At 37.4% G+C, this 19,679-nt stretch overlaps 1 long non-coding RNA gene across 3 annotated transcripts in view; it reads left to right on the forward strand.

Annotated features, from left to right (window-relative positions):
- LOC142425772 (uncharacterized) overlaps positions 1 to 19,679 on the forward strand; it is a 131,138-nt gene that overhangs the window by 103,841 nt on the left and 7,618 nt on the right. For 2 of the 3 annotated variants that reach the window (XR_012779697.1, XR_012779699.1), the window contains 2 exons: positions 13,193 to 13,343; positions 16,092 to 16,446. This is a non-coding gene — a long non-coding RNA (uncharacterized LOC142425772). Of the gene's footprint in view, positions 1 to 13,192; positions 13,344 to 16,091; positions 16,447 to 19,679 lie in introns of those variants that run through there. The other variant, XR_012779698.1, reaches the window with a different exon arrangement.

Raw genomic sequence — 19,679 nt, forward strand, 5'->3', positions numbered from 1 at the left:
TGAGCCTGATTGGATTTATCCACTTTTACAGCAAGGTGAGCCATTTCTTGACTAGATATCTATACATGCACATATAAACCTTACTGGTTTGGGTAATCATGATCAAGAAAGCATCCCATCCCAGTCCGACTCAAGTCCATAAACCAATGCTCATCCATAAGTCCCTCTTCAGACTCGCACAGCTCCAGGCCAGTGACACAAAAGAGTGAAGCAGGAAGCTGGTGGGCACAGAGCTGCATGGATTCAAGGGCAGAGAAAATATGGCAGGTTGCCAACGGCTCTCAGGTTCAGGTGGCCCACAGGGGCCACACCTGGAGGCAGAGTTCTAGTCAGTAGGAAGGCAAAGTGGCAGAGAAAGCAGCATTTCTATTGCTCTCACTGTTCTAAGAAGGCCCCGTATCAGAGGTTTCATTGAGCTACCACTTGCTTGACAAGTCGAATCCTGCCCCTAGTCAAGAGTACTTGATTGACATAATATCTACTGTCATACATGTAACTGTATCTGCTTTGGCTCTAGAATTCCAGAGTCGAAATATTTCAACAGAGATCATATGCATTGAAAAACCTAAATTTTCTCCTACCTGGTATTTTATAGAAAGTCTGCTGACCCCTTCTCTAGTTTTCTAGGTATTTAACCTTTGAATATACTTTGAGTGTCTGACAAGAGCTCTTTCTTATCTACCATAGAAATCATTACTTCAGCAGCATGCACAGGTATGTTCCAGATTAATGGATCCTTCAGTTCATTTTACAATTCTGGAGATAATTTTTATTGTAACCACAAAATCCCTCAAACATGTGAAATGCTTGATACTTCTTGCTCATTTAGTTCCATTAAAATCTAGCCCCTATGAAATATATGAAAATGCTTCAAAGAGTTTCTGGAAAATGTGATGAATAGATAACAACGTGCTCCCATGAACATTTTGTAGGTCCCTCAGGAGAATAGGAGAGTTAAAATAGACCTGGTTGAAAGTTGTTATGATAAATAATTATGTATCCCACATAAATGTGAATTATGTCTCTTCATCTGGTATATGTTTTAAAAAATTACATATTTGAAAGTTCGACTGCTACCTTATATGTGCCAGAGTCTGTGTTAATCATTCTACTACATATATAGCATCCACTAGCTCCCTGCCATTGAGCCAATTCTGACTCTCAGCCACCCTATAGGACAGAGTAGAACCGCCCCTGTAGGTTTTCAAGACTGTAAGTCTTTCCAGAAGCAGGAAGCCATGGAAAGATGGAAGAATTGCTCACCTTTCAGTTAGCAGCTGCTAAGCCGACACATAACCCACTGCTCCACCTTCACAATACCCAGGAGAGTAATTGTAAGCAGACCACTACTTGGTTAGATTTATAGCAATCAGTATTATTAGTAATTACACGTTCGCCTTCTGGAGGGCATAGATTGTTGAGTTGATTGGGATATCGTTACAGCCAACATTCAAATTGTGACCAGAGGAGTCCGTTACAAGGATTGACATTTGGTCTTGGACCGAACAAATGTTTTTATTCCTTTATATTAAAGGATCATGATTTTCCTAGTTGAAAATCATTTAGTTTGCTGAATTTAGCAAAGATATTCATTAAGTTATTAATCGTGAAATTTTATATGTTAAATAAATTTTTATAAAAACTTTCAAGAATGGAAGGAAATAAATCATATAGCTTATAAATACATAGGAAAATGCACTAGAAAATTATTTATATATTATAATTATTTTCAGTTCAGTTTTTTTTGTGAATTAAGTGGGGATTCACATAACATATGATCATTTTTGCATTAAACAACTTATGAGACCTCTTTCTGGCTCTCTCTGTCCCCCCTTTTTTGTAAGACAGAATCTTCCCCTTTATCCAAATGAACACTTGTCTAGCCGCTGGTCCATTATTTTCCCTTCCCTTCCTTTCTTACCGCCTCTGGTTACCATCAAAGCCTGAATTTATTTGCTACAAAACCTTTAATTTGATCTTTTTTACCAAAATGTTTTATACAATATTTGCCCTGTTGTGATTGACTAACTTCACTCAGCACTCAGCCCTCCAAATCCATCCATGTCACGAGGTGCTTCGTGGTTTCATCATTATTTTTAGATGCGTTACAGTAATCTAATTTGTAAAAGTAAAACCTTTTGTGTGTGCACCACACTTTATTGAGCCATTTAATCATTCCTCCAACTGTTGGCAATCAGGTTGTTTCCAGCTCTGGCTAATGTGAACAGTGCTGTGATGAACAGGCATGCTCCTTCTATGCTCTTTATTCATTTATTTATGGTCTATTACAAGGAGATGAACTTGGGGGTCATAATGGACTTTGATTCCTGATTCCTGAGTGTTTGAGGAAACACCATACCACTTTTCATATTGTACCCTTTTACAGTCCCATCAGCAGTCTATCAGAGCTCTAATATACCTGCACCCTCTCCAGCTTTGGTTATTTTATATGTTTATTTTTTAAGAATTTTCTATTAATACTGGTGTGGGCTGGTGTCTCACCATTGTTTGGATAGGAAAATCTGTGTCTCACTCAGCTAGTGATTGCAAACATTTCTTTTTCCTTTTTTTTTTTGGTATTTCTTCACATGATGGTTTGCCGCATGCATGTCCTCTTTGGTAAACCCTTTATGTCTTCTCCCATTATAAAAAGTTCATTTTTCCTCTTTTTTCTTGTTGGAGTGCTGACACTTTCTATAGATTTTTGAGGAATGTTGGTGCATTTTGTAGGGTTTACATTTAGGTCTCCAAGCCAGCTTGAGCTTGTTTTTATAGAGAGACTGGAGTGTGAGTATTGTTTCATTCTTCTACAAATAGAAATCCAATTTTGCCAGCACGCTGTTGGAGCTGCAGTTGATGGCGTAATTGGGGTATGTTAGCATTGTAATCTAGAGTGAGCAATGAGTAATCAACGTGAAATAAAATTAAAGAAAAACAAGAACACACAAAAAAACGACATCACCAATCAAATGCATGGAAAACACCCACACTCACATATACCTAAGGATTAAAAAACCCTGAAACTGGAGCCGGCAGTTATTTTATCATTCACCTTCTCACTCATCCTTGAAGGCTTATCAAGGCCCTGCCTAAAGTGTGCATGATAGGAGTGAAGCTACGGATGTGTGAGCGTGGGCATTGATGAATTTCCTGGTCAATTGAAGGTTGTAGGAAGTTCGAGATTATTATTCCCCCTTTTTTTGTTCCTGTGTTCTCTACCGGTGGTTTAACACATCAAATTAAAGAAATGAAACACACATAAACACCACCCAAAAAGTAAACAAGCAAACAAATAAAGTCCAAACACAATGCCTGACACAGCTGTTTCGGCCTCAGAGCATTCCAGAAAGTAGGAAGCTCCCCCAGAATCAATGCTGGCCCTAGATGGGTGACCCAACATCTACCACTTGTGAAGCACAAATGTGAAGGCTACCATCACATCTGAGCACTGAGAGGGGTGGAGAATTGAGGATGACTCAGGATGATCAACTGGCCGGCCCTTCTTTGAGACAGTGCTTGTAGTCCTGGGGAGGTGGTGTATATCTGATCACTAACTAACACTATAAAAATCATTGCCCTCAGACAGAGTGTGCTGAAAATGGATTGTTATAACTCTAACCAGCCCAGGGTGAGGCAGCCTTGCTATCGGGCATTTGTCTGGGAATGCCTACACTGTAAATTGTGGTCAGGAGTTATATACACCAACCCAGTGATCAGAGGGCCCCGAGCCAACATTTTCTAATCTGTAATAGTGCACATATTCCAATCAGTGTCTCTTTCCCACTTGCATGGGCCTGCTCCAATGGTGATGAATTGATCTGCTATCAATCATGAGTTTATACTGAATTTCTTAATTTACTATCCTCTGTAATAAGAACATGGCATGAAGTCTTTAGATGCCACGATGGCCACATAATTACAGTAGCCTTCACCTGGATGATTGTTCTTTGTATTTCTTTGCCCTTTTTCAAACTTAATAAATGTGTCCTTATAAAAATATATGAATTTGGTGTCTTTTCCCCCTAGAATACAATAAAATTGGATGCAAATTAAGGAGATACTTAGGTGAATGAGAGTATCTGCTTTCCCTTTGGGGGGAAGGGTGAGCGTGTCTTCCTCAGTAAAAAGGGGCATTAATATTACTGGGCAGAAGTATGCAGCTATACAACCTTAGCTTAGAAGGATGGGTGAGAATGAAAATGAAAACCAGGACAGTGCTGAAGGGTTGATGGCATCTCAGCAGTATTCTTACTCACTTCTGAGCTCCCTCAGTCCAATAAAGGCTGACAACTTAGACGCTAAATTGTCAGGGCTCCCCAGCCAAAATATTTCCACTTGAAGCCTTTCCAATAAGAAATGTGTGTGTGATGTGGAATGTAGAAGATAAAGAGAAATCATTCTAACTCCAGCAGTGATAGTCCAGGGTAATGAACTTTGGCAGATGGTAGAACAAAGGTTTTGCCAGCAGACTCTGGACCATCATCCTGTAAATTACATATCTTTGTGCTATAGGCATCTGGGACCATTGGCAGCAGCTCCCAGCAATTCTCGTATCTTCTGATGTCCTGAAAATGAGCAGCTGTTTCTCCATCTTCCATGCCTCTAATCCTTTCAACAGTGAGCCACTAATTCACTATATGAAATCCTGTTCTGGTGAAAATTCCCATATTGTTTAGTGTATATGTGTGTTTTTGAAGAAAAAAAAAAAGCACAACTCAGTACTACATAAAGTTAGAAAGAGAGACGGGGATTTTAAAGCTGGCTTACCTTGAAGGAGGCTGTGTTGCTCTTGAAAAAAGTTTCCTTGTGATCCTGCTTCCCCCACCCCCCGCAGCAGTTGTTCACTGGACTCTGAAGCACTGGTCACAGTGGACTCTGCCTTACTGACTCTCTGGCCTATTTGTCTAGCTTTCTAATTGCTGAGCATTTAGAATTATCCTTTGGGAAAAAATGAACATAATTCAGGATTTTCCACTTTCTCAGTCTTCAGAGACCCTTAGAGCTTTGCTGGTTGTTCTTTACTCTAGCAGATGTCCAGTGGTCTCCAAGTGGTGTTGACAAGTGCCCAAAGTAACTTTGCTTCCCGTGTGTAAATCTTTTGTGATATTTTTTATATAAAATGTGAACATTTTTAAAAATTTGTGTGATTCTCAGTCCTTCGGTAGCTCTCAGATGCCTTTAAAATACTGCTTAGCTTTTGTTATGTCTGGCTTCCTCCCCTCTCTGCTGACTCTGGGAACACTGGCTAATAATGGAATTCACTGCTCTAGTGAAGCGAATTGTTTGATATGTTCTTTTATCCATACATTTTGTAACTTCAACCAAATTATTGGGTTAGACCAGGAATATAAAGTGTATGCAACACTAATGAAGGGGATTAGTCAGTTTTGCCATTCTTCTAGGTATGAGATAGCTTTCTCAAAAGTAAAGAGAGAGTACTATGGGATCATCAAGAAAGCCACAGTGCCCTGGAGCTGAAGGAGCCACATAGAGACCCTTCCCAGTGCTGAGCTGCTTCCACTGCCACAGGATCCACAAGGCTTTCCACCCACTGGGCTGTAATAGTTCTGCATTTAGCTTCATTGCTTGTGTTTTGTGAGTCTGAAGAGGAATTTAGAGGAATTCATAGATTGGTGTCGGACATATTGGCTAATATTGGACTCATGAACTTGATGTGGACTGGGCTCGGATGTCGTCTCAATATTCAAATGCCCTTATATATAAAGCGCTTTTTTGTACACATGTGAGTATCTATGAATTTGTTTCTCTAGCCTACACTGACTAACACAGAGGACCAGAGTTACACGCCTGCCATCAAGGCTGAGAAAAGGTACTATGGAAAATGGGGACAGCCTTGCTTGTAGCTTTCATAATAAAGTTGATTGATTTAGGTATCCCTTACCATTTCCTTTCTTGGTAAATGATATAGGTTGTCTAATTTCTCTAGAATAATGAATGGTGTGAGTGCATGGTTGAGGATTTGAAGAGCATCTGTGGGCTGAAGAAGACTGTGGTCCCCAAATTTGAGCTTGCAGAAGAAGCGCCTGGAGGGCTTGCTAGCGGGCTGCTAATCCTACCCAAGAGTAAACAGAGTAGAGCCTGAGAGTCTGCACTTCTAACAAGTTCATGACACTAAGACTACTTCCCAGAAACCACATTTTGAGTTATCACTAATATAAAGAATTTTTTAAGTACATGGTTTTATTTCCATTATTTTTATGCTTATGTTAACCTGAAACAAGGAAAGTTTGAGGGAAGAATGGCCCCAATAGTCTACAGATCTGATATATAATTTGCACTTACAAATGGCCTGTCAAGTCAGTTCTAGGATCAGCTATTTAAATATTGATGAGACACTTTTTTCTCCCCCTTCTGCTGTCCTCAGCTAAGCCAGCCTGGAACTGTAAGCAAATCATTCTGTCAGTCCACGTGGAATGCACATTGCTTTTCCTTTCTCTCCCTCACTGTGTCGTCCTCCAATATTTTCCTATAAACTTCGCTGCTTTTCTCTGATGGGAATAACGGCAGCTCAGGTCATCTATCAAAATGACATTGCATGTCAGCAGCTTCTCAAGTGATAGAAGGTGATTCTTATAAGGCATAACCATCAAAAACTACAAAGAAGAAGTCACAGCTATCAGCTGGGTCATAAACCACAGGAAATCTCAATGAGCCTTCTAGTACCTGCCAAGGCTAGTATTAAAGAGACAGGAGGAGGGAAAGATGACACTGCTATAAATGGCAGCTAAATGTCTCTCAGTGGAAAAATGCATACAGGACCATGACAATATGTTGCTGTGTTGCCATCAGCGATTCGGCTCGAAGGCAGTGAGAACACCATAATATAAACACTCTTATTAGGATTATGTAACTATTCTCTGACTTTTAGAGTTAGGATTTATATCAAGCACAGCGTGCTCATACATAACTCATAAATGGAAAATATTTTGGAAATGAAAATACTTATTTAATTATAAATGATCACTTAGGTAGTATACTCCTTTCTGTAAAGCATTTTCAGTTTGAAATTGCCAACTCAATGTTTTGGTAAATTTTCTGTTCAAGTAACTTTTTGTACTTGCAAGTTATTAGAAGATTTTAAGAGAATGGGGTATTTATGTTGCATTTTCTTACTTTTTCTTACCTTTTTTTTTTTCATTAAAAAAGTTGGCACCATTTCCAAACTAATAAAAGATAGATGAAAGGATACCTTGAGGACTTTATTTGTTTTAGGGGGAAAATGTTTCTTATGTTTGTAAACACAAATTACATGCTCTATAAACAAACAGGATACAAATTGGTAATAACAATAAAATAACAGCTCAAAAATAAAATACTCTTCTGGACAAGATCTGAATTGTTAACTGTGAAATGTGCATAACTTTGCTCTGAAATACAATTTCCACATGAAACAGGTTCTGGATCAGAGTTCATCATATGATCATAATTCTCAAATGAGAGAATTGAAGCACACTAAACACTTGAATAAAACTCCAAACTTGCATATCTGGAAAATATACAGAGTATAATAAAATAAATCTACTCTATATAACATCATGGTGCAAATAATGTCCTTTTTAACATTAACATATTTTTCTCAATTTTCCCAATAGTTATTCTAGTACTTTAGAATTAGGGGCCTAGAAAAATGACATTTTAAAAAGTTATAACAAATAAAATGTAAGTTAAGATATGTTAAATTAATATTTTATAGTGTACTCTACTTTTGGAGTCTTTCATTTACATTATTCTCAAATATGTGCATACTATATAAAAACTAAGAGCACAAAGTGAAACAAATAGTGTTTTCATTTTTTCCACAAGCTTCATTTCACACCCCTGAGACAACCTGGTTTTATGACACTTTTTTTTCCCCCTTCATGTTTCTAGGATTTGTTCCTGTCGTTGTTAATAATAGGACAAAACTTGAGTTCTTAATATATGAAATGTATCCATCAACTATTCATTCAGCTTATTATATCACCTTCCTTATGCAATCCGTCACAATTTATAACTATATTATGAAAACTTTAGTTCCCTTTATTGATTGCCTTCTTGCCTCAGTAATGTCAAGTATTTTATTTCACTAATTTTATCACTTAATAATATTTATCCTCATTTTATTAAAAATAATGTGCTTCTTTGGTTATTTCTCCTTCATTGGTTCCACTATTACTCTCAACTTCTTTACCTAAGTGGTCTTTTGAGATTTGCCTCTGTGCAGGTTCTATAAGTTAGAAACAATGTTATATGTGCAAAATAAAACAAACTATGAACAAGCTAGAAAAGTTTTAAAAGAGCATTCATTATTTTAAAATAATTGTAAGAAATGAAGATGAATTCAAAAGTGAATTCAATATGCACAACAAATTCTCAGCATCGTGTTCTTAAAACAAACAAAATGTGAGTTTATTAAAAGGGAATAGAAAATTAAAGTAACCTTTAAATATTGTGTTAGTCTGGATAGACTAGAGAAACAAATTCATAGACACAGATATGCATTTAAGAAAGAGGTTTATATACAAGAGCAATTGAATATTGAGAAAACGTCCCAGCCCAGTCCCGATCAAGTCCCTACGTCCAATATTAGCCAATATCCAATACCAATCTTCAAAGTCCTCTTCAGACTCACAAAATACATGCCATGATGCTAAATGCATGAGGATCACAGGCCAGTGGATTGAAAGTCTTTGGATCCAGTGGCATTGTAAGCATCTCAGTGCTGGCAGGGGTTTCTATGTGGTTTCTCTGGCTCCAGAGGTCTGATTGCATCAGGGTAGGTCCATGTGGGTTCTCCTGCTCCCAGGGTGTAGTGCCACGTGTCTTGTCAGTAGAGCATCTCCAAGGGTATAAGCATAGAGAGACAATTGTCTCCTTCCTCCAAGGAAGAAATACAGGAGTTCCCAGAATTCTCAGAAGGCCATGCACACACAGAGGCCTCATTGGTTATGTCTTTACTGACAAGCCAGGCTCCACCCCTTTACTCACAATCCTCCAAATTGACACCAGATTATGTAACTACCACAAAGATTAAAACTGCAACCACAAAAGCAATACATTTAGGAGCATTGCATATAATGTTGAGATAATTTTACAGACTGTGCTTCCAAATACAGGAATATGTATGTATATGTAACTAGAAAATTGGGTACGTGAAAGTCAATAACCTTAGAGGAAGGTCACTTATATAATAGGATAAGACAGTTCATTTTTTCACATTTAATGTGTTATGCCTTGTACCTAAATGGAAACAGGAAAAATAATTGTAGAAATAAAACTGGAGATACTCTTTTTTCCCTAAAATTTACTGACCTGCAAGCAATCTAGCTGCCTCTCATGCACTGTGGGAATCTATTTCTTTCTTATTCATTCTGGTTTCCTAGAAAATTGGATGTGATCTACATGGCCTGTCTTAACATTTATATTCCTCTTGGCAAATATGTTCAGTGTGCACATTACTACACTAGAAGTACGACTTCTGATATATATGAATGTGATTTTACCTTTTGCAGCTTTTTTGTTTGTGATATTATCTCTCCTTCACTGAAGATTTCCTCAGTGTATAAAAAGGAGTTTGCTCTTTCAAGGATAAGGAAGAAATGTTGAGGAATTAGAATTATTATTAAAAATAGAAAGATTCAGACTGCAAACTTTAATTCTTTATTTTGAAGCAATTTAATAGCCTAGAAAGTCACATCTTATTTTTAAAGCAAAAGAAAATGTATTAATCCTTTAATATGTATTATATCAAGAAGGAAGTTTTAAAAGACAGGACTATGATATATTTTAAAGTATAGAAAGATATTCAAAGACTCATATAACGATAAAAATCTTATTGACATTGAATGACAAAAAGCAAGTCATCAAAGAGTTCATTTTGATTCAACACTTAACATTTGCATTTCCACTCCAAAGATATTGAGTCTTAATGTACATTCGAAAAGGATACCCAGATGATTCGTTAAAAAAAAACAAGAACAAGTTTATTGACATTTAATTCACTTATTAGACAATTATATTGTTTATTCATATTAAACTAGAATAAACCAGACTAAGAGCACACTCTGAAGAAGGAATAGACTGTCCACAATCACTTTTAGAACCTTTTCTTTATTCTAGTATCTATCATTTGTGACCCATTTCCTGACCAATCTGCCATTCATAATCTTAAAAAAAAAAGCTTACTGTCATCGAGTTGATACCAACTCATAGCTTCCGTATAGGACAGGGTAGAATTGCCCCTGTGGGTTTCTGAGACTGTAACTCTTTACTGGAATAGAAAAGCCCGCCTTTCTCCCATGGAGAAGTGAGTGGCTTCCAACCACTGACCTTGGGGCTAACCACCCGGGGAGTAACAACTATGTTAACAGGACACACAAGCTAACAAAACTATTAATTTTAAAAAATAAATATACTCATCTTGAATTTCATTCAAATAAAATGATGTCCAAAAAATTAATAAATCACCAGAAAGCCTCAATCCAAAAGAGAGTAATAAAAAGAAAAATAGAACAAGTTAAACATAAGTCAAAAAGGGGAAAACAAATGGCAAAGTGTTAAATTTTAGCTTAACTATTTGTAAAAATACACTTTCTCGTTCACTTCAGTAGATAAAAGAATATTCACAGCCTTGGTCAATGGACCAAGCGAGTTCAATGAAGGCTTAATCTATGTGGGGCTTAATCTATGTGGGACATTCACACTGAGCTTTTACAATGAGCTTGTCTTTTGCAAAGTAGGTTCTCAGAATGTAAAATCTAGCAGTTTCCCCCTCTGCTCTTGAATTTTATTATTGAATCTTTGATCACACTGGCATGCTTCTGTGTGGTTACTTGACATGTAACTTAGATGGCTGCTTGTTTTAAGACAACCCTTGAAGACACAAGAGGGTATTCTTTCTGATAGCCAGGCACCATCTAGTTTCTTCACCACACTTGGCTTTAGCACACATATCTTCAAAGATCACTTCATGAGATCAAGTGATCCCTTCATGAAGTCAAGTATTGAGTAGAGCTACAAAATAAGAATGAATATTCTTAGATCGGGGCTTACAATTAAGTTAGAGCTCAAAATCCATTATTATAATTATTGTTTTATATCCGTCATCTAATTTGGAGATATAATATTATCAGTTTGTGGAAAAATAACTTAAACTATCCCCATGAAACATTTAGTAATTCTGGAAATAATATTCCACAATTGTCTGTGAGTTTTTCATTTTTTGGTGGCTTGTGCTGCCGTGAGGCTGGAACCTGTATCACTGGTATTTAAAATCCCAGTAGGATGTTCAAAAGGAACAGGTCTCAACAGGGCTTCCAGACCAAGAACACACTATGAAGAAGGGACAGTCAACTTCAGCAGAATTAGCCCTCAAAACCTTAAGAACAGCAGGGGTAATTGTCAGATATTGAAAACCTCATAATAAATAGAACCAAAACATTTTCAAAGACAGGGCCAGAAGATGATCCACTGATTCAAACATGATTCAAACTTATGCATCAAACATTACAATTTTTGATGAAGAAATACAAGAATTTTACCAAAGTCTTCCATCTGAAATTCATCAAACATGCAAATAAGATGAACTGGTATTTATTGGTCATAATACCAATATACCATTAATACCAATACCAGAATACCAAAACTGAAAACAAAGTGGAAAAGAAAAGTAGTTGGAAAAGGTTGTTGTTAGGTGCCATTGAGTTGGCTCCAACCCATAGTAGCTCTATGAAAAGCAGAATGAACAATACACAGTCCTGAGACATTCTCACAATTGTTCCTAAGCTTAAGCCCACTGTTAAAGCCACTGTGTCAATCCATCTCCTTAAAGATCTTTCTCTTTTTTTGCCACTCCTCCACTTTGCCAAGCACGATGTTCTTCTTGAGGTACTGGGTACTCCTGAAAATGTGTCTGCAGGATGTAAGGTGAAGTCTTGAATTCTGGCCTTTCTTCTTCCAATACAGGTCAGTTTTGCCTTTTAGCAGTCCATGGCATTTTCCATGTACTTCTCTTGTACCAAAATCCCAATGTATCTCATCTCCTACTACCTTCTTAATTTAATGTCCAGTTTTCACATGCATATGACAAAATTCAGAATACTGTGACTTGATTAGGCATACCTTATTCCTCAAAGGAACAATTTTGCTCTTCATCACTATAAACATTGCATGTTATATCAGTGGTATTGTTCTTTAATTAGAGAATTATGTGTTCTGATCCAATTTTTTAATTTCCATTTTTTTCATTCATACTTTGTGCATTTCAAGTTCTGATTGTTAATTGATGTTTACAGCTGTTACTTCTCATTTTCAGTAGTGCTCCCTCAGCAAATGAAGTTCCCAAGGGGTTTACTCACAAAGGCTTTAGTCCATCCAAATCAACATGATTGACTCTACTACTTTGAGACAGATGTTCTCCCGCAGTCATTGTGGTAGTTACATAATCTCCTGGCAATTTGTGAAGGGGTGGAGTCTACCTTGTCAATCAGATCACAGCTTGATGACTTCATTTGGGTGTCACAAACAGAGATAAATAGCTCACTCGAGGTCAGTTACACCCATACTCCCTGTGTGACATTCCTGTTGACAAGCCTCATGGAGCAACATTGAGAGTGGCAGAGCCCTGGAGCTGGAGGAGCCTCGTGGAGACCCAAGTCAACACTGAGACGCTTCTACCACCACTGGATCCACAAGACTTTGCACCAACTAGCTTGTGACCTTCTTGAATTCGGCACCATTGCATGGCTGTGGAGTCTAGAGAGGAATTTATGGACTAGTATCAACATATGGAGTAATAGTGGACCGATGGACTTGATTTGGACCGGGATGGGATATTTTCTTCATCTACAATTCCTCTTTTATGTAAAGCTTGTTCTTGTACACATATGAGTCTCCCTGGGCTTGTTTCTCTAGTCAACCCAGAATAACACAGTCCTATTTTGTGTGCCTTCTAACCTGAGGGGTTCATCTTTTGGCACGATTATGATAAATGTATAAAATATTGAAGTTATCGAGGACTTTTCCTTGATGGAATCCAGAATCAACATTCATGGCAGAAGCAGTCAAGAGAGCAAATGGTGCATTACACGGGGTGAATCTATTGCACAAGACACTTCAATTGTTGAATATCAAAGATTTTACTTGAGGCATGAGGTTCGCCTAACCTAATTCATTTTATTTTCAATTGTTTCAGGCATGTAAAAGTTGAATGCATTGAATAAGGAAGACCAACAAAGAATCTATGCATTTAAATTATAGTGATAAGAAGAAATATTGAAAATGCCATGGACTTCCAAAGGAACAAACAAATCTTTTTGGAAGTCCCACCAGAATCATCCTGACAGGTAAGGATCGCGAGTCTGGCTCTCGCATCCTTTGGGCATGTTATTTGGAGAGGCCAGTCCCTCGGAAAGGACTTTGTTCTTTGTATAATAGAGAGACCTTGAAAAAGTGCATGATCCTTGACAAGAAGCATTTCCACAATGTCTACAAAAATGGCCTCAAGCATAACAATACTTATTCGGTTGCATGTAAGGTTGCTATGAGCTGTCCCATATTGGATTGTACTTAACAACAACATAAGTAATAATATCTTTAATTTAGTAAGTGGTATAGAATTTAAAATCTTATTAAGAAAGGGAAATAATATATATGTAGAGAGAGAAGAAAAATTTAGACTAAAATATTTCAATTGTTAACATGTACAGATTAATAATTTAAGTGACTGAACACTTTAGAATGGAATGAGGGTCTGCCCATAGTGTCCATACCCAAGGCAAAATTATGTCTGCAAGAATAAGATGTCATAAAAATTGAAGAGGATATGAATATTGCAAATATATGATAGTCTGGAGTGGCCAGCCTCCACAAGAGCAAGCTATTTGGATCCAAGTCCAATGACTCTCAAATGTCATTTGTTTCTTCGCACACGAGGGTATTTCAAACTTAAATCCAAAGGAGTAAATCCATTCCTTAATCAGCTACAGGTGTGTTTAAAATCTGGCTCACTTACTGGTATTTTCAAATGGTATGCTTCTTTTGTGGCCTATGAAAAATTGTTGTGCATTCCAATCAAGTAAAACTGTGAATTCCAATCAGGTAAAATGAAAAATTGTTGTGCATTCCAATCAGGTAAAATGTAAATTTAAGTTTGTGTATAGCAAATGGCCTGAGTCATCAAGGGCTTACCAGAAACTCAGAGGAAAAATTATCATCAGGAACATAGCACAGGGGAGATTTTCTATTGCGGATCTATATAAATGACGTTGAGTTTTCCCCAAGACCTAGCTGCTTCTCCTGGGTTACCCATCCGCAGAAGTGAAATCACTTTATCAGAGCAGACATGCCTATCCCCCTGCTGGTGCAGAATGTCCATTAACACATTGAACATCCATGTAGGAGTATATGGGACCATGTCATGTAGCATGAACAATTTGTCCCGCTCGCTCTCCACCTACATTACAAACAGACCTCAGATGAGTTGAAAACTCATCTGAGGAAGGGGTTTTGAATATGTACAAGTTAGGGAATGATCAATGGAGCAGAAGATAAGGCACGCCAACTCATTGCTTGCTACCCTTGTTAATAGATTAAATAACCCCAGGTGAATCTTATCAAAGCTAATAGAAGGTATACATACCAATCGCCTGGTGTTTTTGTTTAAGCATCGGTTCTTATGCTGCATAGCTGAAGTAGACATGCAAAATTCTCTGCAGAGAATGAAATGAGGACGCACCAGTTAGGAGTCCTGATAAAAGAAGAATGAGGACAAAGAGTATGAAGTGGAGAACTAATATTGAAAACTCACTCTCCTGGTAAATTTGGGGAGACTTGTGGAACACTGGATCTAAAAACAAAACTCTATGCCATAAAATAGAATCTGATGGTTAGTGGCCCTATGGGTCCATAATTGTTCCCATTCAAAAAGAGAAATATAACCCAACACAATTCCCAAAGTAGGATCAGCCTTAGCCAAGCCACCCAGAGAGCATCTCTAGCCATTCAACAGAAGAAACAAGGTAGAATTGGGATCATGAGAGTGGGGGGATTGGGAGGAAGGAAGCATTTAGGATTGTTGCTACATTGTACCCTGACTGTCTCACCTCCTTCCCGAGACCCTTCTGTAAGGGGATGTCCAGTGGCCTACAAATGGGCTTTGGGTCTCCACTCCAAACTCCCCCACCCCCATTCACTATGGTAAGATTTTTTGTTCTGATGATGTCTGATCCATGATCCTTTCTATACCTCATGATAACACAGGTTGGTGTGCTTCTTCTATGTGGGCTTTGTTGCTTCTGAGCTAGATGGCCACTTGTTTACCTTCAAACCTTTAAGATCCCAGACGCTATATCCCAATTCTACCTTGCAAGTCTAGCTAGACCAGAGGATAAACACTGGTACAGATAGGAACTGGAAACACAGGGAATCCAGGGAGGATGACCCCTTTAGGACCAGTGGTGTGAGTGGCGATACTGGGAGGGCATAAGGAGGATGGGTTGGAAAAGGGGAACCAATTACAAGGATCTACATGTGACCTCCTCCCCGGGGGAGTGAAGGGAGATGTCGGACAGTACAAGATACAACAAAATAATAATTTATAAATTATCAAGGGTTCACGAGGGAGGGTGAGTGGGGAAGGAGGGGAAAAATGAGGACCTGATGCCAGGGGATTAAGTTGAGAACAAATGTTTTGAGAATGATGAGGGCAATAAATGTACAAATTTGCTTTACATGATTGATTTATGTGTAGATTGTGATAAGAGTTGTATGAGCCCAAATAAAATGATTTTAAAAAAAAGAAATAATGAATAACCAATGGAGAGAAAAATCAATCCCTGGGTCCTGTCCTCTTGTTTACTGCTAAAATGTTGTGAAAAGTCAGAGTTTTCTTCATGCTTGGGATGTAGAGTGGTTAATGAAATCAAATCACCAACAATTAGAGCCAAAATAGTTTATAATGTAGAAGAAATAGTCACTATATCACAATACTTTGCTTTTTATTTACCCAATGTAAATTTAAAAAAGCAATCTGGGTATGTCAAACATGAAAAACTCATTCCTATGTAGAAAACTCTGTGTCTTATTTGTTTTAGGTTCCATTTGTCTTCTTACTCTCAAGACACAGAGGGCTGCTAAACCCAGGAGCAGCAGTTTGAAAGCCCCCGCCCCTCCTTGGGAGAAAGCTGGGACTTTCCAACCCTATTAAAAGTGACAGTCTCAAAAACCCACGGGAGCTGTCCCACTTTGCCATCTAGGTTCGTTATGAGTTGGAATTGACTTAAAGAGCAGTGAACTTAGAATTTCACTCCTGTGAAATTTAAAGTAAAAATATTAATTTTAATTGCATGTGTTAATTATATATATTTAGATAATTTTTATTAATTATAAAAACTATACATCTCACCATGTATATTGTGATCCTGATTATGTGTTCTAAAATGTGGGTTAGTAAACATTTGGGTACAGAAGCAAAATAAAAGTTTTTTTATGTTTTAAAAGTTAAAATAATTTTAATTGGGAAAATTACATAAAATACAATATTGAACAATTGCATTGTTTGCCATTGGTCATTCCTCCTTTGTTAGAGAAGATGGTATTATTTTACATTGACACTGATACAGTTTGTGAAAGAACAAAAGCAATAGACATAACAAGAGTGAAAGGAAAAAACAAGTACAAATAATGAGTGATCTTATACAGTATTATTTTTTAGGGGCTCTGGAGGTGTAGTGGTTACTTATGTGTTGGGCTGCATCCACATAGTCGAAAATTCAAAACCATGAGTAGCTCTGGGAGAAAGACTGGGCTTTCTACTAATTTCAGTCTTGGAAAATCCATAAGGGGTCGCCGACTATGAGTCAGCATTGACTCGATGGCAGTGAGCGTATACTTTGACTTGCAGTTTAGAGTGTGGTTGAATATTATACAATTGATGCTTGTACTCAACTAATTACGGAAGAAAACTGCTGTTACTTGATGGACAAGATTTTAGTCTAATGAAATGGGCACCTGCTTTTTAATTTTTCCCTCTCTTTAAAAGTATAAAAGCCAACTGACTGTTATAATTATTCTGAGAACTTTTCCCTCTAATTTTAATCATCCAGCCTTTACTTCAATCCTACTTTTAGCCCATCATAATGAGATTTTCTTTAAAACTTCTTTGATCATGAAGAAAACGACGTTCACTTAAAAAGTCCCAGCCATATGAGCAGCACACCAGCACCTGTTTGGCAGTAGTTCCCTGTAGGTGGCTACAGCACAAATAAAAAGAATCTCTAACATTTGTTAGTTAAAACTGGCAACTTCTATAAGGAAATGAACACAGGACAGAACATTATATCTAGGCCCCAAATAAATCACGTCTCTGGCTTCACCTGTGTTCTGCGTGCACTGGAGTGGGGTTTGCATTGATGCGGTATTGCCGAGACCAGAGCGCTGCTGTTGTTGGGCCTTGGAGTCAGTTCTAACCGCAGTGAGTGACTCTAGTGCGACAAACACAGCTCTCCTCAGTCTTGCACCATTCTCACAATCGTTGCTCCATTGACCCTGGGTTTGCAGCCACTGTGTCAGTCCATCTCATTAGAAGCTTCTCTTTTTTGTTTCATTTTTCTCCTACTGACCCTCGACTTTCCCAAGTGTGACATCTTTCCCCAGGGTTTGTTCATTCCGATGACATGTCCAAAATATGTGAGATGAAATGCCACCATCTGGATTCTAAGCAGCATTCTAACTATGTCATTCAAGACACATTCCATTGTTTTCTACCATACCATGGTATAGTTAATATTTTTCACCAACACCATAGTTTACGAGCTTAAATTCTTCTTAGGTCTTCTGTATATATTATTCATCATTTGCATGTATGTGAAGCAATTGGACATACCATTGCCTTGGTCAGGTGCATCTTAGTCTTCAAAGTCATATGTTTACTATTTAAAGAGTTGAATGGCAGGAGATTGCATAGTGGGATGCATCATTTGATTTCTTCATTACAGAAGCCATGAACATTGTCGATCGAACAAAATCGAAATATTTTATATATAAATGAAATATAGAAGAACATATTTAAGTTAATTGATTCCGTTTCATGAACTAGAAAGTTTTAAGTTTTAGTTAATCTTTTATCTAATCATTTATCTATCTATGTATCTATATTTATTTTTGAAAAGGAGAAAAAAAATAATTGTGGAATAGACTCGAACTACTACTCACTTAAAATAACTTGAACCATGGAGGTAAAATTCAGAATCCTTAGAGATTTTAGGGTACACTAGAAGTTATCAAGGCACAAATATCGCAAGTGAATTTGTTCTAACTAAGGGTTCCTTGTTGCTAGAAAAGTGCTAGTGCTGACAGGCAGGAACTTTCAGTTAATTGTAGTTCTGCAGTTCATACAGTTCATAAATTGGACCTTTCTTGAAGGGAAATCTGAATATCATTTCTCTTTGTATCTGCAGATTTGACCATAAAACATACAATAGGTAAGTAAGCTGTTTTGTTAGTTTCTGATAGCCCCCACCTTCTCTACACAATGAAACTCATATGATCATAATAGCTAAAAGAATGATTTCTGTTTGGGATTGATATATACCCTATTCTTAATTTTACCAGCTACGATGAAAATCTGACCCTAGGATTCTGTATGTAGTACACTTAAACCTAAAAAAAATCAGTAAAAACAACAGGGTGCATGGAGAAAATGTAACATTGTCTGGAGAAAACGTAACATTGTCATGGGTTTCATTCTTATTGTGCAGACAAGTAATGCACTTAGTAGTAGCAATCAAGACATCAAACAATATATTGCAATGGGAAAATTTGTTTCAAGACGTATTTAAAGTTTTAAAAAGGAAAATATTACTTTGATGATTAAGGTACCTCTGGCCCAAGGCATGTGCATTCCATTGCTTCATATGCATGTGAAAGTAAGAAAAATGAACAAAGATCCCAGACCCAAACTACATGATCTCGAATTATGATGTTGGCAGAGACTATTGAATATCTCATACTCTTCTAGGAAAGAGAACAAATCAATCTTGCAGAAACTATAGTCAATATGGTCCTTAGCAATGAGAAGGGAAAGTTTCCTCATATTACCTTGGACGTCTGTATCATCAGGAACACTCAGTGACTGGAGACACATGCCGTGGTTGGTAAACGACTGGGTCGGGGAAAAGAAGACCGTTCACAGTTAGATGGATGTACTCCCCAGATGGGATCAACATAGCCACAATTGTGAGAATGCGAGGAACAGGGTGGTTTCTTCTGTTGTGCATGGGAACTTGAGGAGCTGGAGCCAACTAGAAAGCACACAGCAACAGCGAACACCATCAGTCCTTTTTTTCATCCTACTTTGTAATCATATTAGTTTAGATTAGAATTCTCCTTCCCTTGTCCAAGATTGTTGCTATCTATATAGTTGCTTAACATTTGCAAGTGCTAGACATCTGCATATTGGATTTTTCATTACCTATTATGGAGAAGTGTGTTTCCACTAAACCTTCACACGATGCTGTTTTTCCTTTTTCAAATTCAGTTTCCATCTTATTTTTCTTTTGTTCTTCTTTCTATACTTTCCTATTTTGAAGGTGAAATTTTTGATACATTTTGTTGTTGAAAGAGTTAATGTAAACTTCTTTATTAATACTCTTGCAAACTTAAATAGAAATACTTAGCTGCAA

Source organism: Tenrec ecaudatus, chromosome 14 (genome assembly GCF_050624435.1).
Source record: "Tenrec ecaudatus isolate mTenEca1 chromosome 14, mTenEca1.hap1, whole genome shotgun sequence".
In the NCBI taxonomy this organism is placed as follows: Eukaryota; Metazoa; Chordata; class Mammalia; order Afrosoricida; family Tenrecidae; genus Tenrec; species Tenrec ecaudatus.